This window comes from Lissotriton helveticus, chromosome 2_1, assembly GCF_964261635.1.
Source record: "Lissotriton helveticus chromosome 2_1, aLisHel1.1, whole genome shotgun sequence".
Classification (NCBI taxonomy): domain Eukaryota; kingdom Metazoa; phylum Chordata; class Amphibia; order Caudata; family Salamandridae; genus Lissotriton; species Lissotriton helveticus.
In genome coordinates, this window is record NC_136059.1 from 306467635 (window position 1) to 306487207 (window position 19573).

The window sequence follows — 19573 nt, forward strand, 5'->3', positions numbered from 1 at the left end:
CTTTATCAAGAAATTTTAGAAGTCCAAAATCTCAAATAGATGTGCAAACATGTATATTCGTTGAGTATGCAAACCACTTCCATATTTTTGATTCAGTAAAAACCCACAGTATAACCACAGTATATAATCAAAAAAGAGGTTGTATTATATCCCCCTTCTCCTTCAAAACTTTATAGAATTTAAACTTATATTTCTACGTGAGACATTCCTAGGATGTGAATGATAATTCTTTCAAATAGTAGAGCAATTGTCACGTTGTACTGTTCATTTTCTTAATTTGCTTCTTATACTTCTTTTTCTGTGTTGTCCATAGTGCTTTGAGACAATTTATCAACATTATTTGGTATGCAGATTTCACTTCTAACAAGGTCTTACCTTTTGTCATTACATTTCAATATACTTTTCTAGTGAATACTCTATTTTATAGTCATGCATCAAATTGTGTGCTCTCGAGTATTGAATCAATTGTTGAGGAGTGCGAGGAGATATTGAAGGGGGCCCGAACGCAGAAGAGCTAGGTAGCCTAGATAGCCCATTTAGGGACATATCCCGAAAACAGAACAAAGTAATTCCAGATATATTTGTTAAAAAATCACATCTCACAACCCCTGTGGCAGTAATTCATTCCCCCCTCAGGCTTTAACATCCCCTAAGGCTAATGAAACATCACAGGGCCAAGAAGAACCTAGAAAAGGGGAGGCCACGCTAGAAATTATTGAGGTTCCTGATCTGGATGGGGATAAGCTGGTAGGAGATAAGGAGGTTCTCTGTAGCAATAGATTTGCTGCGCTAGAAGGGGAATCTAGAGAAGTGTCCGATCTTGTTCAACAAGGTATTGTCTTTAGGAAACAAACATTAGAGCACACAGTCGATTGCCCAAACTGCCAAAATATTAAAGGAAGCATTTTAAAGAAAATGGGGTCTCTGGGAACAGAATTAGCCTAAATTAAGAAAATGCTTGCAGATCTAATTAAGCGGGGGGCAAGTTAGTAGAAAACGTGCCTCCGTTGTTAGCTCCAGCAGTATCCCCAATAAATGTTGCCTCAGGAACAGCAAAGCCAGCCGTCGATCTTAAAACCATGGGGCGGCCGGGCACACAAAACACTCAGTCACCAAAGGGAAAGCCTAATCTGATAAAACCTGCTCCCAAGATCGTAGCTACGCCAGCTGGGTTCAGGCCATTAGGAGGCCAGACGGCTGGAAATGCTCCACAAAATGCTCCACAAAATAATATCATCAGGTCAGCGATGGGGTGTAACAATAATAAACCCCCTACCTTTGCAGAGGCTGCAAAGCGGCAGGGCTTGCCAAATGGAAACAAGGTGCCCCCGGTTGTGAGACAATATGAGAATGATGCAAGGGGGAGAAATGCTCTGACAATGAGAGTGGCCAAAGGATCCCATGCCCAAGGAACTTCAGCTTACAAACCCAGAAATGCTACCGTCTATATGACAGGGGTACCGAGGTTAACATCTAATGTCTATGAGAGCAGGGATTCCATTTGCAATAAAGCCATCCACTGGCTGCGCCATGTGAGAGGGTGCAGGTCAGTAATCAGGGAAGACCTGACCAAAGTCTCAAGACTGTCCTTGTCTAATTCAATAACTGATTGTATCGAAATCCATCTGGATAATATAGCCCTGGCGGAAAGCCTGGTGTTCCTTGAGTACAGAACTTCACCCCCTGTACACTCAAATATACAAATTAGGCAGTCTCCCTTATGGTTTAAAGCTAATTCCAGCGATGGTTCAAATCTTAACAATATTGATTGACTAGAGAATGACACGCATGCTCATAACGCTCTATATACCCACTCACCACGGACTAGTGAGCACCAGTATAAGATCATCATCTTGAATGATTCCGATTTAGGGAAGGAGCTTCCACTTACCAAAGCCCTTGTTGGGAAGAGTGGAATGAGTAGTGCCCCAGAGAGTAACCAGACAAGGGCAGTGGAGGAAAGTTTAGAATTTCAAGCCCCCTCTAAAAATATAGATGAGAAGATTAATATTACCAATCTTGTTTCTTGGAACATAGCGGGTCTCAAAAAAAAAACCTGGAAAGCCCAGAATGGAACAAATTTATCGACCGGTTTGAGATTTGTTTGTTCCAAGAAACATGGCGTACGACACCCCTCCATAAAAATGGCTATGCCATCTACTTCATACCGGCAACTATGGTAGGGAGAGACCGCCCATCTGGCGGTATCCACATATGGATCAGTGTGGCCCTTAGTTTGGCCATCACGGTACATAGGCTAACCTCAGAGGACATACTGCATCTTTCCCTTAAAGGTCCCAAAGCAGCGTTCCCTATAAAACTGTTCTGCGTATATGTTCGGGGAACCCCAGGAGGACAAATTTCCCCAACAATAGCAGTAGTTGAGGCAGCTCTAGCCGATATCCATCCTCTAGCCACTATTATAGTGGGCGGCGATATGAACTGCACATATGAACCCCTAGCCGAAGATGATCTGGTGGGAGCTAGCGATGAGGACTCAAGGCAGTCCATCCCCCTACTGAGTTTGGCTCCCATAAAGAAATGGTCTGCAAGAGCGATCCAACTGAACGCCTTAACTTAAGAATATAAAATGCGTGCTCTTAATGGGAGGACACCTTCTGACATAAATGGGGCTATGACATACAATGGATTGGGTTGCCTGTCTCGCATCGATTATATTTTGCTTGACATTAGCTCCTGGGGGAATTTACTAGATATGGAGGTCATCCAATCGCAGGATAGCGATCACAACCCACTTTGTATGAAAATCAAAGGATTAAACGAAGTGGTAGCGAGGAAGGGCCCACTAATGCTTACTAAAGATGTAACCCCCACGCATTGTAACAGGAAACTAAAATGGAACAAAGTCCGTTGCCATGAGGACAAACTCTCTAGTATCAAGGAGTTAGTCCAAGCAGAAATCAGTGACCTGGTGGCCTTTGAGTCCATGAAGAAGTCTGACCCAAATTTCACACTAGCAGACTCCTATAAAAATCTAGTAGCGAAGATTGGGGTTTACTTTACGATGGGTGTGAACAGCGGGCCACCTAAGAGTAATCCCGTTAGTAAGGGAACCCCGTGGTACACGGCTACATGCAGGGTTAAGAGAAAGGCAATCACCTCTGCAATTAGGAAAAAAGATATATTGGCAGTAAGAGAAGCCCGTAGGGCCTATCAAAATAGTATCAAAGCAGCCAAAAAGGAGTGGGATGAAAAACACTGGCAGCAACTTAAAAAAGCCACCTCCTTGAAATATTCCACCATGTTCTGGAACCTAATAAACAAAATTGAGAAAAGGGGCGCAGTGCCTACCTCGATCCATATTACCGAAAACCAATGGTACTCGCATTTTGCAAAACTGTATGGCGAGGCAGTTTCTACAGGACAAGCTATAGTAACCCCAATAGTACTTGCACTAGAGACTATGGGCACAGCTGAACCATTCCTAGCCAGAGAAGTACAAGAGGCCATCACAAACATTTCCCCAGGAAAGGCAGCGGGCCCGGATGGGCTACCTGGCGACCTACTATTGTGTGCACCTGAATTATGGTCGGTTTTCATCGCCCTCCTTATGAATTTGATTCTCCAGGGACATCCTGTCCCGGAGTCATGGAAGGGCGCGGAGGTAGTGACCCTATACAAGAAGGGTAACAGGGAGGACCCTGCCAACTACAGACAGATAAGTCTAATTGATGTAATCCAGAAAGTAGTTGGCAGGGTCATTGTCACCAGAATGGGAGTTTGGATAGAGGATGAAAGAATCATCTCCCACTTCCAGGCTGGGTTTAGATAAAATATGGGAACAATCGACCAGGTCTTTAGGTTCTGTGCTGTGTATTGGAAGACGGTGTCTGTTGCCAAGGGCAGCCTATACCTGGTTTTCTTCGACCTCAAGACAGCATTCGATTTGGTGCCACGTGACAAATTATGGAAGGTGCTTCTTGGTATGGGGTTCCCTAGTTACCTTCTAGAGTTAATCGTTAGGTTACATCAGGGCAATTATGCCATTATCAGATGGGGAGGATCAAGGCCAACTAACAGGGAAAGTGCCTGTACAGAGGGGGGTCCGCCAGGGCTGTGTGATGGCTCCGACACTGTTCTCCCTCTTCATCAATGGGGTGGTAGACCATTTGAGGGAGGACTCTGCGGATGCCCCAGTCCTGGAGGGAGAGAAAACACCAATCCTACTCTTTGCAGATGACACCCTCCTTTTGTCTAAAACTCCCTCTGGCCTCCAAAAGTTATTAGATAGATTCAGTTTGTTCTGTGATGAGAGGGTTCTTACTGTGAATACTGCCAAAACTAAACTGATGGTGCTGTCCGCACAACAGAAAGCTAGGAAGACAAGCATAACCCTAAATGGGGCTCCACTTGAGGTGGTGGAAGAGTTTGACTACCTGGGCGTCAGGATTAACAATCGAATGAGATGGGACTCCCATGTAGCCAAAATGCTTCTTAACCTCAAAAGAGCCGCAGGAGCTATCCTGAGAAACCAGCGCCTGTCCACTAGTAGACCAGTAGCCCCAGCACTGGCAGCATATGAAGGAAAGGCCGTAGCCTCTGCTGTCTATGGCTCTGAGCTGTGGGGATGTGAGAACACCATCGACCTGGTAAGGGCAGAAAACAAATTTGTGAGGGACTTGGTTGCTCTCCCGCTTTCCACACCCCTAAAACCCCTCTTTTTTAGATATGGGTAAACACTCTATTGCAGATGCGGTGCGTCTTCGCCCTTTGCTGTTCTGGGTGCGCCTGCGAAGGACACCAGAACTGGCAAATTATGCGCTGGTTTTGGATGAGCTGATTACCCTGAATGGGGCAAATAAGATACCGTGGTTAACCAAACTAAAGCAGATGGTCTTGAAGCTAGGGTTGGGTCAATTATGGACCTCCCAGCCCCCCCCTCACAAGCAAATAATCAAAAAAATCTATTGGGACTGGGTACAGGAGAACGAAGCAAAGCATGCAAAGTGGGGGGTATTAACATCACAATTCATGGAATTTAAACCCTCGAAAAAACTTGAGCCCTTCCTAGATCTCATACAAATCCCAAGGGATAGGTCTCCCTTCCTAAAAATGAGATATGGAATCCTACCCTTGAATAAGTTTATTGGGGGTTGGAAAGGAAGGGGGGTTCATGCCCACTCCCTCAACTGCCCTGGGTGCCCTTGTACAAGCAAATCTATTTCCCACTTCTTGTTCGCTTGTAGGGCATGCAAAAATCCAAGATCAAAATGGTTAAAAACGGTATGTAGAGAGTTGGGTTTGAGAGAGTGCAGAACTGCCTTGCGCATCTTATCATCAGATGTAACATCCATGCTGGTTGTATGCGGGGTTGCTAAAGATTTAGCTAGTGCCTGGTCCATTCGTACAAAACTCTTGATCAAAGACTAGAGCTAAGCTCGGGTAGCCAAAATGATTTGTACCCACTGCTGCTAATGTACTATTGAATTCTCTGTTTTAACTGTGAATATCATGAATTTTTATCTTTTTACTAAAATGATTTTTATCTTTTTTAAATATGTGTTTTTATGTTGTACTGTTTGTACTTTTATGATATGCAAATATCGAATAACCTATTCATTCATTCATTATAGCCATGCTAGTAAACATATAAAATAAAACTTCAACTGGAGCTTTGAAATTATGCAGCTCAATTGGGGGTAGTTAGAAGTAGCAGGTGCTACTCAGGTGTGTCTTTTTGTACTCCTACACGAAAACTCCTGTCGCATCTATGATCCAACTACTGCTATTTTATATTATATTAGCAGTGAATAATACATTATTTATTCACTATTTGTATAGTAGAAAAGAAATGCTAGTTCTTGTGAGTGTTGGTCAGCCTGAGTCAGGTAGTGACATTGGGTTGATGGTAGATGTAGGCATGTGAAGACACCAGCCATCAGACAGATTAACCAGGGCTAATGAAGGCTAATCTCTGGCGTCAGGGGCCTTCTATAACTCTGTGCCACCCCATTTGTTTTGCACTGCAGCATTAATGTTAAAGATGGCCACAATCACTTTAGGCATCAGGCTTGTAGTGCTTAGGCCTACACTCCAATCATCTGGTCGCCCAACCCTTTCCCAGCTCATCACAGAGTTTGAAATGGGTGGTTGAAAAAGCAAGTGTCTGAACGCTGGTGCCTGTTCTGTGCATCAGCATGGACCTTAGGATGTTGGGTCCATGCTGATGCATTGCCAGGCGCCAGCTTACAGCTTGAGTGCTTGTGGCAGGTACTCTAAGTGGAGCACTGGCAGCTGAGGAATAAAAGCAGAAGTCATGCAGGCTGATGTATGAAGATACAATGCATACCTTTGCCATGCAGTGCCTTTGCACTGCAATGCCTTTAACATGCTTATGCCTTCACCATGCATCTACTTTTACCACTCATGCCTTTACAACATGAGGTAAGTGTATGGTAAAGTAGGTGAAACCGATGTGTGTATGTATATGTATGTATATATATATATATATATATATATATATATATCACAGCTCCAAAATCCCGAAAATACCCAGCCGGGTCACAGGAATAATAAGCACTCTCGAGCAAGGCAGTATTCTTTAGCAGGGCAGTTTATTTAACAAACAGACGCGTTTCGGGAGAGCCCTCCCTTTCTCAATGTTTACATCTGAGACTCTGTGCGCAGCGCCATTATCAATGTTTGCAAGGTAAGTAAAGACAAAGGACTGATTCATGCACGCAGTACTGGGTGCCATCTTAAAGTATATACTTGTAACATAATTCACATTGAATTGCTAGCAAGTTTGCAACACCTGAATGATGCCGTGAATCGGCGGGATTGATATCTTATCAATAAAACCATGTATCGTATATAATCTTAATACATTTCATGGCTCAGACAGCAATACATTGTTGAGAGTGAGAAATACTCAACTACCGACAAAAACACAAAACTCTAATGTGGTCAAGTCGGACAATCTAGCCGTGGATCGGCAATTGCAGCCCAATAGGACTGCCACAACTAAGGTGGAGTAAAAAACTGAAGCAATTCATCTAGCTAAATATTGCTAGTAGTAGCATGATCCATCGCAAAAACAAAAACAAAAACCCTCAGGACATTTCAGAAAACATTACACAAGCATTTCAACTGGAATTGTAGACTCAGTGTTCGTCTCAAATGATTCTCATGACACAGTGATAAATACAGTTACCCAAGTGTGAGGCCAATTCTTCTCCTATATTCAAGCCTCCAGGTGCTTTAGTCTCCAGGTCTATGATGTAATGGGACTCAAGTCTCCTAAGTGTGAGCAATCTATTGCCCCCTCTAGGATTCTCTTCTACTTGGTCCAAACAGAAGTACCTGAGAAGATTCCTGTCACTGTTGTGTTTCAACGAGAAATGTCGGGCCACGGGATACGTAAATATATATAGTATTTGTAACCCCCTATTTTTGAAAATTTGTTTAAATTTACATTTGTTCTTTTTTTGGGGCAGACTCCCAATGCTCACTCTAAAAAAATATATATATTCTCCCTTTTTTGATCTTGCTAACTTATACCTCTACCCAGCTCAAACCCTAAGAATCCCTTACAACCCTATACCTCTACCCACCGCTAAGCACTAAAATTACCTTTATCAGCCAATAACCCCACCCACCCCTAAGCCCTAGAAATGCATTTACCACTCTATACCCTTACCCACCCCAAACCCTAAAAACACTCTTACGACCCAATACCCCTGCCCACCACTGAACCCTTAAAACACACATTACCGCCCAAGAACTCTACCCACCCCTAAACAATACCCTTGGTATACTATACCACTACCCACCTCTAAACCCTAAAATTCCTTACCGCCCTATATATAAAACTACCCATAAACTATAAAAATGCTCTTACCACCTCATACCCCCATACCCACCCCAAACCTTAAAAATGCCCTTACCATGCTATACCCTTAACCACACCATAACAATAAAAATGCCCCTACCACCCTATAACCACCCCTAAGCCCTAAAACGCCTTTACCACCCAATACCCACCACTGAACCCTTAAAACAACCATTACCATCCAATACCCCTAAACTCTAAAAAATACTCTTACCACCCTATACCCCTACCCCCCTCTGAACCCTATAAATCCCTTACCACCCTACACCCCACCCACCCACCCCTAAACCCTAAAAATACCCTTACCTCTCTATACTTCTACCAGCATCTAAACCACGCTTCCTACCCTATTCCCCCATATGAAAAAAAGAAGCAGAGAACTCTGGGTAGTTCTCAAGTTTAGGTGGAAAGCAGCTCCAGTATAGAGCACTCTCAACACCAGCGACACTCTAAGTTTGCTCACCTCAAATGTCTGCTTTTCAAATTCTTTAAGCGTAGGATTAGGACAGTGCCATCCACGCCGAGATAGAAAGGGACAAATTCTTTTACCATTTCTTCAGCAAGTTTTTAAGCATAGGATTAGCACAGTGCTATCCTTGCCGAGCTGTAAAATGGCCAAAGCCTTTTACCATCCCAGGCACAGTATTAGGGGATTGTTTTGAGATATATATAAATCTGGGACCTCCTCAACACTCACACTCCAGACGTCATCTTCCTCACAGAGACCTTTACCAACGCCAGCTCCGGACCCAACATCGCAACAGTCAACCCCGACGGATACAAGATCCTAAGGAAAGACTGCCTCACCTGTCCAGGAGGAGGCTTTCCCTTCATTCACAAAAGAGCCCTCTGCACAACAACCACCAACTCGGATGATGCCTCGCCCCCCATGGAACACATCCACTTCCAGATCCATACCAACCCCAGAATGACACTCCGTGGAACCCCCGTCTACAGACCGCCTGGCCCCCATTCACCAACGTAATTGCCGACCTCACCGCAACCCACTCCCTCGCCTCCACAGACTACATACTATGCTGAGACCTAAACTTCCACCTGGACATCCACGATGACCCAAACACCACCGCCCTCCTAGAGAACCTTTCCAACATAGTACTAAAGCAACTTGTCTCTGCCCCCACTCACACAGCAGGACACACACTCAATCAAGTCTACTCAAGAGGAAACAGCTTCTTCAGCCACACCACAGAACTGCTCTGGACTGACCACTGCATCCATTTCTCTTTTAGAAAACCCACCGCTCACAAGCACCCATGCCACCCCCAACGCAGAATCTGGAACAAAGTGCCTGAAGAACACCTCACCTCCACCCTCACCTAAACTCCACCCCAACTACGACAAATGCCAACACTGCAGCAAGCAACCTCCATCAATGGATCGCCAACGGGGCCAACACACTCGCCCTTCTCCAGAAGACAACAAGACAACACTATAAGAAAGCAAACTGGTTCAGCAAAGTACTCCAAGAATCCAAGCGCTCCTGCTGATGACTGGAAAAGACGTGGAGAAACAGCAAAACTCCAGAAACACGCACTGCCTACAAAAACAGTCACTATGGCACACCACCAACTCATCAAATACACAAAGAAGAATTTCCTCAAAGACAGAATCCTCTCCAATGCCCACAACTCCAAGGAGCTCTTCTCCATCATACAGGAATTTTCCACCCCAACAATGAAACAGACATCCCTCTCTCCCTCCCTAGACCTCTGCAACAGACTACACTCCTTCTTTCACCTCATGATCAAGACACTCCATGACTACTTCAGTGACCAATACCTCTGCACCGTCTCAAACCCCACCCATAGTGACTTACTTGGACTCCACTCGCGACAGAAGACACCCTAAAGACCATGAAGAGCATCCACTCCATAGAACCTTCAGACCCTGCCCACCACACATCTTCCACAGGGCTCCCACAGGGGAAACCTGGTTTACAACACGGGGATTACATCGCGGTGCCATTACATCACAGTTTTTACAACGACTTGCGCTAGATGGCGCTCTAGGACAAAGAATAGTATAATTTACTATCCAACACCTACCCTACTGTACGTAGACTGGAGTTGGAATAGTAAATTATACTACTCCTCCAATGCAAGTTGTTGTAACGACTTGTGTTGTAAAAATTGCGATGTAATGTACCGCAATGTAAATGTATGCGTTGTAACATCTTACATCCCTGCCAAAGCCATCGCACTCTAGCTACGTCGAACCATCAACTGCTCCCTCAAGACCGCCACATTCCCTGACAACTAGAAGCACACCCAAATCAACGCCCTCATAAAGAAGCCCTCTTCCGACCCGACCAACCCACTCTCACTGCTTCCTTTCGCAGCCAAGGTCATCGAAAAGGCAATCAACACCCAGCTAGCATACTTCATCGAAGCCAACAACATCCTAGAGACCTCCGAATCCAGATTCCGCAGCAACCAAAGAACTGAGACTGCCCTCCTCACCCCCAAAGACGACATACGCACCCTCCTTGACAAAGGCCAAACCGCAGGCCTCATCCTCCTGGACCTATCAGCCTTCGACACTGTCTCCCACCGCATACTAGCCACCAGACAACATGACGCCGGCATCCAAGGAAGGGCCCTAGACTGGATATGCTCATTCTTCACTGGTAGAACACAGAGATTAAGACTCCCGTCCTTCATGTCAGAACCAACGGAGACCAGATGTGGAGTACCCCAAGGATCCTCCCCCAACCCCACCCTCCTCAACGTCTACATGGCCCCCCCTCCCAACCATCGTCGGTAACACTGGGCTCACCATCGTCTCCTACGCGGATGATGCCCAACTCATCCTCTCCCTCACCAAGGAACCCGATCTCACCAGGCACAACTTCCAAGAAGGGATGAAAGCCGTCGCAACCTGAAGAAAAGCTGCCTGAAACTCAACAAAGGAAAGTGGTCACTTATGCCCTCATCACCAGCAGACTATGGCAATGCCCTCAACCAGGAATCAATAAAAAACTCCTTCCGCAAACTCCAGACCATCCAGAATGCAGCAGCCAGACTAATTCTGGATATCCCAATGCACAACCACATCACCCAAAACCTCCGTGACCACTACTGGCTCTCCGTCGAAAGATGAATAACTTTCAAGTGTGGCAGGGTATGCTCAGATGTGAGTCCCTTGTTCACTTGGCCACTGGATTCAAGATAGTCTGGCTGATGAGGATTATGAATCCGAAACCGGTCCCAGGATGCTTGTTTCCGGTCCAGGGAAGACATGGCTTGGCAGTTCGGGCTGGACTGTTCCCATGAGGCACAGGGTCAGACTGATTTGCATATGGCCATGTCTGCACTGGGGTGGCTGAGTGAACTAAAGAATGGTGATGGATTAAACCCAGATCAGTTGACTGGGGGTGAGTGTTTGATTTGTTCAAGCGCTCCGTCCATCATCCCCTTTTGTATCGCTAACTTTCAAGATGCTCACACACGCCTACAAGGCCCTCCACAACGTCGGACCACAATACTTCAATAACCGCCTCTCCTTCATTGCCCCCAAGAGAAACCTCCACTCAGCCAACCTCTCCCTAGCCACCATCCCACGCTTCTACAGGCAGAGCAGGTGGAAGGTCCTTCTCCTATCTCACAGCCAAGACCTGGAACGAGCTCCTCCTTCACCTCCGGTGGAGACACTGCACGAATTCAGGAAAGACCTCAAGACCTGGCTCTTCGAATGACCCCAACGTAGCTGCACCGTCTGCAGCGCCTTTCGACCCTAATGGGTGAGTAGTGCGCTTTACAAATCCCTGATTGATTGATTGATTGACTGACCAAGAGAGGACAAGAAAGAACCCACTGAATACAGTCACATACAGATTGCGCTCCAATAGATCAGCAATGCATTCACCTCCACAAAGGATTTCACATTTTCTTTCAATGTGGAATTGCCAAGAATACACACTTGCTTTGCCTTTACCAAGCCAGGAGTTAGGATTATTTGTCCTTTACAGAAGTGGACCTTCAACTGTGGCACTTATTATGTTTATATTTGTAAGTGCTTCCTCAAGGCCCCAGCAGTCCAAGCTGGCTCCCTGCCTCATGAGGGGAGCCAATATTGCTATTGCACAGAGAGCTGCTTGAAATGCAGCACCCTCCTGGGAGCCGAGTGTTTGCTGTAAGCTCCCACCAAGCAAAAGCAAACTGCTATGTCCCACGGGCGGGCACCCCGGGACATAGCAGGAGCCGGCCCAGGCCCAGGGCCGTTATTGGCTCCAGGAAGGGGGTTGCACGGCCCCCCTCCTTTGCTGTACATGGGCCAGCCCTGGGGAGGGTGTGGCCCTGAGGGCAGTATATGCCCCAGGAGGTGGACCTTGCAGCTTCCCTGCTTCTTTTTAAAAAGTTCTTGACCCAGGGAGGTTGTGGCCTCCAGAGGTCTGTGTGGACCCCCTCTTTAATATGTTCTGTGGTCCCCAGGGGAAAGGGGGATCTGCATGACTCCCGTATATTGTTTAAATCATCACCCCGGGGAGGTGGTGGACCCTGTGGGGTCTGTGAGGCCCTCCCATTATAATTTACATAAGTCCCATGGAGGTGGTGGTCTCCAGGGCATAAATATGCCCTTGGAGGCATCCTGTGTGCCCCCTCAATTTTTTTACAACTCTCTGCATTCTCCTCAGACCTGGCGTACCCGACAGCGACATTAAAAACAAGCGCAGAAGACCACGCTTTTTAAAATTTATGACGATATTCGTGAATTTTTGCAAAAATAACGGTGAATTTAAAAACAAAATGCTTTTTTGCCCTGGCAGGGTTCCTTTGGGACCCCAGGACGTAGGCTATAGGGGTAGAGTATTTGTACCCTGCCCCCTTTGAAATTTGTCTGCGTTTTTATTTGGGACTCTGCTGAAGCAGAGCCCAAGATGGCTGCCAACACTTCATGGTTGAAGTGTTGGCAGCCAATCAGAGCTCTGCAGATCTCTACACAAGCTCGTCATTATTCGTGAAGGCTTCACTGTATTAGATTTACAAATTTGGGTTTCCTTTAATATCTTGCACACTACTGGATGGATACACACCAAATAATTGAAGGCTTAATCTGCGGTCTAAAGTTACCTTTCTGCCAAATTTGGTGTAGTTCCGACAAGCAGTTTGGCCTGTAGTGGTATTCAAAGCCCCTAAGGGAATTAACATGGGAAATGAATGCACCTTTTTCTTAGCCCCTGCTTAACCGAGCGCCCCACAACTATCCAGGCCCACCCAACTAGAATTACCAGCACACTTTTTGGGGAAAATTTTGTAAAGATATGTTGTCAACCAGCGCCAAAGATATAGGCAAGTCAAAGAATGCATTTCCTCTGAAAACATGGTCCTAAATATATATATATATATATATATATATATATATATATATATATATATATATATATATATATATATATATATATATATATATATATTCATACCTCCCTTCCCTCACGGCTGGGTGCTGCTTCGCAGTGACAGACTCTGCGTGGGATTAACCTCCAATGCTCTCTCGCACAAAAATGCACAGCGCTCACAGGAACGTTATTAACCCGGTAAGTTTATTGGGTTAATACTGCATCACAAGACGCATTTCGGCTTGCCACCTTTGTCAATAGTCAGTGAAAATATATATATATATATTTTCACTGAAAAAAACAAAGTTTAGAAGGAAGTTATAGTTGCAAAAAGAATTGAAAAAAAATCTTTGAAATTCTCCACACAAAAACCAAAGGTTACTGGGACTTTATAGTACGGGTCAGATTTTACTCATACAAAACCCGAGAAATTCAGCTGTTACAGTTACCTGAGTTAACTATAACTCGCACCCCCACAATGCATACTTATCACCTCACATATTACATCACTCATGACATGGCCAGTGACCTCACTGATGACATCTCAAATGATATAATTGCTGACATCATCTACAGCATCTCTGACGCACACACTCACAACCCTATAGAATATTTTATACACCCACTGCCACTCCCACACAACCATTCACAAACCCATTCACATAGCCATACCAGTACTTACACACCCATTCACTGATTCATAGATCTACACATACATCCACTCGCTCACCCATACTGCTACTCATACACCCACTCACTCACTAATACAGCCATATATGTATGTGTGTATATGTATGTGTATCTATATGTAAGTATATATGTCTATATGTCTGTGTGTATGTTTATATGTGTGTATAGGTTTATATTTATGTGTATGTTTATGTGTATGTTTATATGTATATATGTATATTTGTGTATATGTATGTGTAGTGTATATTGTTGAAAATCAAGTTTAGCAACTAACCAGGGGTGTTGCAATGGGGGCCTGCTTTTTCCCTAGGTATGCCTGTTTGCACATGGGGTTATGGGAGGAGCAGGTCCTCAGGGCACAGAATGCAAGCATAATGGAACAGCATGTGCTTTATTTGTTTCGTTATATTGACGATCTGGTCGTGATTTGGAGAGGTCCCGAGGCTCAGCCCCTTCAATTCATCGAACAGATTAAGAACAACGACCTAAATCTCCACTTCTCTGCGAATATTAGCAGAACATCAGTATGTTTCCTTGATGTGGCGGTTGTTGTTAGAAATGACAGCCTTGAGACCAGGATGTACGGGAAACCGACTGCTGGAAATACAGTACTCCATGCAAAAAGTCATCACCCTCAACATTTGAATCACAGCATTCCCTACGGGTAAATGCTGCGTATCAAATGGATTTGCAGCACTGAGGAGGATTGCAATATCACACAGCAGGCAAGCAGGGAAAGGTTCCTGGACAGGGGATACACTGAAAACACTATTGACAAAGCCATTAACAAAACCAAGGCAATTGACAGAGGTCTTGCCCTTGCAGAAAAATCAAGTCTGCAAGCCTCAGGTTTGGACTAATCAATCCAACCAATAAGAATGATTCTCACCTATAATAGGCAGCATCAAGCCCTATGTAAGATACTGAACAGGAATTGGGGTCTAGTACGTAGTGACCCCATTTTGGGAGATTGTCTACCCAAGAAACCCGATCTGACCTTTAGGAAGGCAAGATCGATCAGCAATAGCCTGGTTAAGAACAGTCCAGAATTAAGAACTACTGGGAACTGGCTCACCTCACACAAAGGGTTTATTAAATGCCCCACATGCAAAGCATGTAAATTTGCTCAAAACAAAACCTGCTACATGAGCTCATTCGAATCGAACCCTGTGAAAGGCTTACATGTAAGACTGAATATGCTGTATATGTGCTATAGTGTCCTTGTAAGTTACGCTATTTAGGCAGCACTAAGCTGCCAGTACACAAGCGGATACTCCAGCACATAGGGGCCATCACCAACAGCGATCCAGCTTATCCAGTGGCTAGACACTTTGGAGAGATATATGGCCCAGAACATCTAAAATATTTTGTTGTCAATACTATTCCCCCACTGAGGAGGAGAGGCAACCACAAGGCCCAACTCCGCCTTCTAGAAACTAGGTACATTCTAGGGCTCGACACAAAAACACCTTTTGGGCTCAACACAAGTGAAGCTTTCTTCACTTGCTTATGATGGGTTTCTCCTTTAATGAATTGTACATTACATGATATTAAAATGTTCCTATTTCTGATACCAATATGCATATATTTTTTGCTTTTAGCTTTTCCAGCCCCTCAATCACATGGTTCTTATCTGTGCATATAGCACTTAGCACTTTTTAGAATCTATGTAGATTCAATAGGGTGACACTAAATGCACTTTTTCACTCAATCACAGTATGGTATGGAGGAATTTCTAGGCTCACTAAGGGCTTAATTAGTGGCATCAGCACAGAACAAAAAGACCATCCAGACACAGTGAGAGTGTTTTTTGATCTATAATAAACAACATTTATGTACTTCCATTTAGCATTGTTTTTATCATATCAACACTTCCTTTAACAATTTTTAACACTTGTATTATATATTACTATTTTACATTGTGTTTTAAATTTACAGGTTAAACACGGATTGTTGCACATAGATGACTGGCTGTATGTGGTCTTATGCAGTGGCACGTTTTAACTTTTTTAATAACTCTTATTCAAGAAGCATTGATAGATTTTAAGAGCCACACATCTGTGTATTTATTTACATATATTTATTTATCTATATGTATTTTTACCTGCATTTGGTGCACCTTTTGTTTCTGTGCTCTGCGGTATTTGTCTCCGTAATTCTTGTAGGTTTATGAGTTAGTCACCTGTGGAAGCTCATCATTTTTGCACTGGCACTTTAAATGTAGGAAAGGCACCAAGCAAAGCGCCATGTGATCATGGCCTTTGGAAGGCCGAAATGCGTTATGGCAGCGGTGCAGGGCAACAAATAAACTTACTTTACAACAGAAATCTTGGGTCCGTGTGCGTCCTTTCCAGGGAAACTAGATGTCAGGAGGCGAAGTCAGCAATGTATGTATATATGTGTATATGTATGTGTATATATATGTTTATGTATGTATGTGTATATGTATGTGTATATATATGTGTATATGTATGTATATATGAGTATATGTGTGTGTCTATGTATATATGTGTGTGTGTGTATATATATATATGTGTATATATATATATATATATTTATATATGTGTATTTGTATATATATACCTGTATGTGTATGTGCGTATGTATGTATTTATATCTATATGTGTGTGTGTGTGTGTGTATGTATATATATTACCTACTGGCGGTCGCCAGTAGGTATATATAGTTAGGATTTTTTCTCTATGGGTTTTTTGAAAATTCTATGTCTAATAACTTTGGCGTTTGTGGACGGAATTGGCTGAAATTTTCAGGAAAATGGCACATTTTGTTTCTGAGCAGCCCTTGAAAATTTGGGGGGGGTTCGTCCAGTGGGGGCTGAGAAAAAAGGGGGGTCCCAAAACGTGTTTTTAACATTGAGTTTTCCATAGGGCGGTTGGCCTCACTTTTAGCCCGAACGGCTGAATGGATTTGCACGAAACTTGGCAAAATTGTAGGGACTGGTAGCCCGATGTGCCTTTTGTAGGTCTCAATATATGTGCTCCAGTGGATTTTGAGAAATTAACGTTTAAAAAAAGATATATATCTGTAACAGCGGACCGGGCAGCGCTCTGGTTCGCGGACTTTTCGCGCAACGGAGCTTTGTGAAGCGAAGCTGATTGGTTCTCCGGCGTCTGTCAACATTCCAAACAGTCCGTAGCGGCCGCCATCTTGTCTCTCGGTAGGATCGAGAGACAAGAGGAGGCCGAAGCGAAGGGGCAAATGACCATAAGGGGGCATAGTACATTGTCGCTCACCCCCTAGGTTTGATGTGGAGGTTTTAAAAGGGCCCCGCGGGGCAAAAAAAAATAAAAATAATAATAATCGAACAGCTGAATGGATTTGCACGAAACTTGGCAAAATTGTAGGGACTGGTAGCCCGATGTGCCTTTGCTAGATCTCAATATATGTGCTCCAGTGGATTTTGAGAAATTAACGTTCAAAAAAAGGTATATATCTGTAACAGCGCACCGCTTCGCGTACTTTTCGCGTTACGGAGCTTTGCGAAGCGAAGCTGATTGGCTCTCCGGTGTCTGTAAACATTCCAAACAGTCCGTAGCGGCCGCCATCTTGTCTCTCGGTAGGATCGAACAGCTGAATGGATTTGCACGAAACTTGGCAAAATTGTAGGGACTGGTAGCCCGATGTGCCTTTGCTAGGTCTCAATATATGTGCTTCAGTGCATTTTGAGAAATTAACGTTCAGAAACAAGATATATATCTGTAACAGCGCTCCGCTTCGCGGAGATAAAATTATATGTGTATTACCTAGCTGTTGCTAACACCAGTTAGCGACGGCTAGTAGAAGTTAGCGACCATCTTGGGCCCCACTTTGCATGTGAGTGATATTTATCACTAATGACATGCAAAGTGGGCATGCCAAGATGTTAGCGACTGGAAACAGTCGCTAACATCGCTATCTCCTATTATCAACTTTTGGAAATATTCGAGATAAGGGCGAATATCTCTAAAAGCTACCACCTGCCCTGAGCAGTTCTTAGCCATGTTATCCAATGGGAGGTGGATAACATGGCTAAGAGCATTAGCTCGGTAATGCATGAATATCGCTGAGTTTTCAGCGATATTAATGCATTGCGGTCGTTTTTTATCGTATTTCCGATAAACCTTGATAATAGCAAGGTTTATCTGCGATAATTTCTGACGGTAAAAAAATCGTTGCTAAGCATCGTTAGGGATAAATATCGCTTAACTTTGGTAATATGCCCCAACGTCTGTTAACGTTCGATTCGAAGGAAATCAGGAAGTGTTGAAAAACATTGTCTGCGCCATCTTGTCTTTTTTCAAATGCCACACTTTTGTCGTGCACGGCAGCCATTTTAGATGCCTTGACCAGACCCACTCTGTGCACGCTGTCGATCCTTAGCATGGCTCCCCACCCTTGCAAACATCTCCCCCAGGCAGTGGTCACCCCCGCTCTCTGTCTTATGCATGGGTAATAAACCTCCCCCATCTGCGCTGCTGTTCCCTGAGAATCACACCCTGTGCCCGCCCGACACCTCCCTTTCGCCCTATTCACTACCGCACCCTCTGACACTCCTTTTCCTCTGTGTCCGATTGTCCAGGCTGGTCCTAGGGTATCAGCTAGCCCTGCAGATGTAGTTTATGGCCACAGCTGTAAAGAATCACCCCTCTTCAAAGGAGTTATAGTAGATCAAGGCCCACACTCGATGAGTTTCGTCACAGCAGAAGCGTTGCTATTATCTGAAAACCATCCTGTATTGTGATTGGGGAGGGGACCGAGCCTGAAGCGGAAGATTCCAGGGATGACTGTTTGTACATCAAAGTTTTTACAATTATGTGTCACATTAAAAATATATAGCACTCCGACAAAGTAGTAAGATTATAAAACTTTAATAATTTATAAATATATACAAGAAAACAAAAATAGTAATAACATATAAACATTTTTAGGGAAAAACAACGAAGTAGCGGTCGGCTGTGCGAATAGTCCCAACGCAGCACAACGTCCAGATTTCCGGCGTGGGGCGTCGCGGGGGGTGGGTCATCAGTAGCAAACTGTTGTGCGAATAGTTCCAAGGCAGCAGAACGCGTTGAAATCTAGATGACACGAAAGTGATGTCTAGTAAGTTGCCACCCAGCAAATAACGGCATGGGGCGTCGCGGGGGGTGGGTCATCAGTAGCAAACTGTTGCGCGAATAGTTCCAAGGCAGCAGAACGATGGCACCAAGGTGATGTCCAGTAAGTTGCCGCACTGGTTTTGGTATCCTACAATGCTGCTCCGAATAACGGCGTGGAGCGCCCCGGGGGAGGCGGCGTGAACGGGCCTCTCCAGGTGGAGTGTCATCTGTTGTAGTGGGGCGCCCCTTTACCGTTTCAGTTGCCATTCCGTCCGTTTTTGGTCCACTGTGTCAAAAGCCGCAATTCAGCTGAGTTGCGCCCACTCTTGCGGTGCAGCGATAGGCGGCTGTCACAGGACTCTCAAAATGGCGGCAGGCTCTTTCCTTTTTGGGCCTGGTCCACTGAAATGGCCCTGGGACACCTTGGAAATCGGACGCTTGTCTGCTAGGTCTTGGACCTCATTCTCGAAAGCGTCCCCTCCGCCTTGAGAATTCATCAAAAGTTTTGGGGGCTCCGACTCCTGCAGGCTTCTGGTGGGGAGCGGCTGCCATGATTGCTCGCGGAATGACCACGACTGA

At 44.7% G+C, this 19573-nt stretch overlaps 1 protein-coding gene across 2 annotated transcripts in view; it reads left to right on the plus strand.

Moving 5' to 3' along the window:
- Positions 1-19573, plus strand: part of MALT1 (MALT1 paracaspase) — a 716169-nt gene that overhangs the window by 156134 nt on the left and 540462 nt on the right. The window lies entirely within an intron of this gene.